This window comes from Arachis hypogaea, chromosome 18, assembly GCF_003086295.3.
Source record: "Arachis hypogaea cultivar Tifrunner chromosome 18, arahy.Tifrunner.gnm2.J5K5, whole genome shotgun sequence".
NCBI classification, from domain to species: Eukaryota; Viridiplantae; Streptophyta; class Magnoliopsida; order Fabales; family Fabaceae; genus Arachis; species Arachis hypogaea.
The window spans coordinates 117804772-117809666 of record NC_092053.1 but is presented as its reverse complement, the minus strand read 5'-3'; the positions used below and the strand labels follow the sequence as shown (position 1 = coordinate 117809666).

Genomic DNA, 4895 nt, shown 5'->3' with positions numbered 1-4895 from the left:
TTGCCAACCTTGGTTGTAGTTACTCCCTTGATTATAGTTACCGCCTTATTGATAATACCCTTGATTTGGACGGTTGTAATAAGCATTGGTAGCCGCCAAAGTATTGTCCTCTTGGAGTTGTAGACATTCATCAGTGTAGTGAGAATAACAAGTACAAATTCTACATACTCTTTGAGGGACTAGCTGTTGACATTGTTGTTGTGGAGGAGGTGGAGGTTGTTATGGATTGAGTTGGAGTTGCTTGAGGATATTGGTCATCTCTCCCAAGGTCTTGGTGAGGACAGACTCAGTACTAGAGGAAACTTCTGTAATAGCCTTGGAATGATTATTCCTTTGCCTTGCATGTTGGGTAGATTCGGCTAAATCGGTGATAAGTTACCACGCTTCCACCGCTGTTTTGTACTTTGTCATAGATCCATTACTTGAAGTATCCAAAAAGACCTTATCTCGAGGCTTCATGCCTTAGAAAAAGTAACTAATTAGTACCAACTCGTCAATCATGTGATGGGGGCACAAATTAAGGAGCTTCCTAAAACGTTTCCAATACTCATAGAGAGTTTCTGTTTCACCTTGAATGATGCAAGAGATTTCTTTTCTCAATCTATCTGTGACCTCCGATGGGAAGAACTTATCCAAAAATTCCCTTCTAAGCAAATCCCAATTAGTGACAACATTTTCGAGTTGAGTGTAGAACCACTCCTTTGCACTTCTGTCAAGAGAAAATGGGAAAGCATATATCCAAATGGCCACCTCATCCGCACCATACCGCCTAGCAGTTGAACAAGCCGTTTGAAAGTCTCTAAGGTGCTGATGGTATCTCGAGCGGGTACACAATGGAACTTAGGAAGTAGATTAATTAATGAGGTCTTTAGCTAAAAATCGGCATTCAAATTCGGATGACGCACTTGAAATGGTTGGAGAGTGAAATCCAAAGCTCTCGCCTCCTTGAGAGTGATCCTTCTGGGAGCGGCCATAGTATCGGTACCTAAATCAATGAAAGAGACGTTAATAGATTTAGTGGGAGAGGAGTTAGTTTCTTCTTCAAATGATGCCTCGGATTCAACCTCGGGTAAGATTGGTAAATTGGGGGAAACCCCTTCACCACCCTCGGAGGCTAACCGATGTCGAGCTCGCCTAATTTGTGACACGGTTCTTTCAATTTTGGGATCAAATGGGGCTAAGTTCGGATCCGGTAATGAATACGTCATTCAATAAACATAGAGCTCATGGCAACAAAATATATTAAGCAAAATAACTAATAAATACTACTAATAACAGACTAGCACACAAGCAAAAGATGCAATTAATCAAATATGAACAGATTTACACCAACCAATAACATAGCACACATATGCAACTCCCCGGCAACGTCGCCAAAACTTGACAAGCGGATAAATGTCGGTCAAGAATTACCAAAAGGGTTTTTCCAAATCAACGTCGCAAGTATAGTCTTAACCGACGAGATTTCCGCTAGTCAGAGTTAAAGTGTGTGTCACAATTAAAATTAATAACCGGGAGTAGAATCCCGAGTCGTTCTCCCTAGGAGTTGACACAAGATGAAAATTATTGGTTAAGATTTCCTGGAGATTTTTGAAGTTGAGAACAAGAAAAATAAATGACTAGAAATTAGAGTAATAGATAACTAGTAAGAGTTGATAATTAATCAATATAAAAAGTCTTGCTTAGGGGTGAGAATCGGAATTTCTATCTTTATTGTCTTTCCCAAGTGTGATGGTAAAGGCTCATTTCTTTCACTTAGTTATCCTCTAACAATTGAAGGAAAGTCAAGTGAAACAATTAACTTTAGCTCACAAGTCCTAGTCACTTCATAGAAAAGAACTAGAGTTGGTGAGTTTCAAGCTAATTGGCAATTTTCAATTGCCAATCAACACTTAAGTATAACAACTCAAGAGGCTCCAATTACTCAACCCCAAACCAAGCAAGAAAATCTACTCTATGATCATGGGTGACATTTCCTCAAATACTTGGTGCGCAAATATAAAAGACATGATAAAAACTAGTAAAATAATTCAGTTCAAATTACCACTAACAATAACCAATAATAATAAAACGTGCAATAACAATGAATATGGAAATAACTTAATGCATTAACAAAATTCAAGAGTAACAAGATCCAAACATGAATTCAAGTAACCAAATAGAAAAGAGTACTAAAGGAATTAAAGAAGAAAACTATGAGGAAAATACTAGAAATGAAGATGGTAGCAGTTTCTCTCAAGATCCAATTGAAAATAAACTCAGAAAACCAAAACTCTAGAGAGAAGTAGGAGTTTTTCTCACTAGAATTCAAAACTAATTGAAAAACTAAAACTAAAGTGAAGTGTGTCTGTCCCAGCTCCCTTCCCAGCATATTGTCTTCATCTTCGGGCTTAAAACTGGGCCAAAATCAACCCAAAAATCGCCCCCAACGTATCCTTTAATTACATCACGTGACGCTCATCACCCGTACGCATCAGCCATGTGTACGCGTCGGTGGGCTTTGCACTGGCTACGCGTACGCATCAGTCATGCGTACGCGTCGCTTGGAAGATGGCTTGATCGCGCGTACGCTTCAGCCATGCCCGCGCGTCAGTTCTAGCTTCTCAAATCTTCAAATTCTTGTGTTCCTTCCACTTTAACATGCTTCCTTTTCATCCTCTATGCCATTCCTGGATTCCTGCTCTATAAATCATGTAATCACTTAACGCACATATCATGGCATCGAATGATAATAATAGAGGATTAAAAATTTGCAATTTTAAGTCCTAGGAAGCATGTTTTCAATCATAGCAAAAATTCGGAAGGAAACTTAAAAACATGCAAAGTATATGGATAAGTGTGAGTAAATTTGATAGAATCCACTCGATTTGATCCAAAATAAGTCATAAAATAGTTGTTCATCAAGCAACCAGAATCAAAATGCCATTTAGAATCACCTGGAGGAGTGGAAAGAGCACCAGAGGTATTACCAGAAAATGAGAGAAGTAGCTTAAGATGAAACTCAATGTTGGATGGAGAGAAAGAGAAGGTGAGGTGGTGGAGTCAATAGTAGCAGTAACAGTAGAAGTCGGCACATGCTGATGAGTGTAATTGGAACGAGAATGATACTTATTCTAATCTGAATGTGGTGGGCGAGTAGGATATGTAGTAATCAAGTGTCCTAAGAGCTTGCAATAATGGCAGAACATTGTTGAACAATTGGAGCCAATGTGACCTTTCTGTTTGCATTTTTGGCAGTCAATAGAAGGACAGTTTAAGAAGAGGTGCCCAAAACAGTGACAGTTACGACAGAATGTACCCTTTCTGTCGATGTCAGCAAAAAATTTGATTTTTCCATGATAGTGGATACAAATATGAGAAAGAGAAGAAACGGTGAAATCGGGGCAGAAATCGAGAAAACGGAGGGCAGAATCAAAAAGAGCTCACCAAAATACCTTAAAGAGGGTCCCACTGTCTGCCACATCAGGGAAGGAAGGCCATGTGGCAACGCGTGATAGGAGAAGGAAAACGCATTAGCGCTGACACGGACGAGGAGGTGGCACGTGGGTCGGGAGGCGGTTTGGGTCAAGAGGGATGCAGGCTGAATTGGGCCTTTAGGTCGTTTTGGCGTGACACGTGGTGCTCTGTGGTGTCGTTGATCCTGGACGTGGGTCCAACGGTGCTGGAGGTGTCTGGAGGAAGGAAGAACTTGAAGCGGACAGCGAGCTTCTGGCGGCGCGTGAGGGCGCGGCCGGCGGCTTCTAGCAGCGATTCTAGATGCGTTGGAATCGTGACGACGAGAGAACACAGTGGTAACGGCGGTGACGAACCATAGCGTCGAAAAAGGATCGAAAAACAAGAGCAAAGAACACTGCTAGAAGAGAAAATCAAAGGGGCTATGAACGAATTTTAATGGAAAAAAAGAACCTATGCTCTTGATGCCATGTTAGAAACAAGAGAGTAATTTGAAGAATGTATTTTGTGTGTGTCAAGAATGATACAATGTACACGGGTATATAGGTGCTAAAAGAATTAAAGTAATAAAAGTATAAAATCCTACAATAAATATACAGATATGCTATATATATATATATATATATATATATATATATATATATAAATGATACTAACTGATCTAAATTGATTTTAATTATTCTAATTATACTCTAAATTGATTTTAATTATCCGATAATATTAAAGTTGCACAAGAAGTCTTTCATCACATGCAAAGTTCGAAATCTAACAAGGGGATGATTGCATACAAAATTGATCTGGAAAAGCATATGATGTAGTCGATTAGATTTATCTTTGAGAAAATATTAGCAGACTTTGCATTTCTACTAGTTACACATTACATCATGTGTGGGAGTTCTATAAATCTCTTAATTTTGTGAAATAACTCGTATTTTGAAGGTTTCTTTCTATCACATTATTTAGGAGCTAAGGGATCCTATCTCATCTTATTTATTTATGAAAAAGGTTAGAAAATTATCAGAATTTATTGTTTTTGTCTATCACTTTTAGCTATCAACCTAATTCCTTTAGTCTAATAATCTAACAATATATTTTAATTCAAACTTTTAAGTATTAATAATAAAAAATAATAAATTCTAATAACTCTCTAACATTTTTCTTTATTTATCTCGTATATGAAGGAATTAGCTTACCACATTACTAACTCAGTTGAGAGAGGCTTTGGGACTCCTTTAAGAGTATCTCCTTAAGGACCTCCTACCTTGCATCTCTTCTTTGGAGATGATATCCTTCTTTTTTTTTATGTGTTTGAATTCCTAAGTAACAATAGTTAGGGATACCCTTCAAGATTTTTGTGTTGCTTTTGGGCATAAGATAAGTTTGGCAAAATTTAAGGAGATGTACATAAATTTCATCAATTCAGTTTGACACATTTTTTTTGA

The 4895-nt window shown here is 38.1% G+C and overlaps 1 non-coding gene across 1 annotated transcript; it reads left to right on the top strand.

The window, feature by feature from the left end:
• The first annotated feature begins 499 nt into the window (after window positions 1-499).
• LOC112774414 (small nucleolar RNA R71) lies at window positions 500-603 on the top strand. The gene has a single exon (XR_003188906.1). It is a non-coding gene; the product is annotated as a small nucleolar RNA R71 (small nucleolar RNA).
• The last annotated feature ends 4292 nt before the right edge of the window (window positions 604-4895 follow it).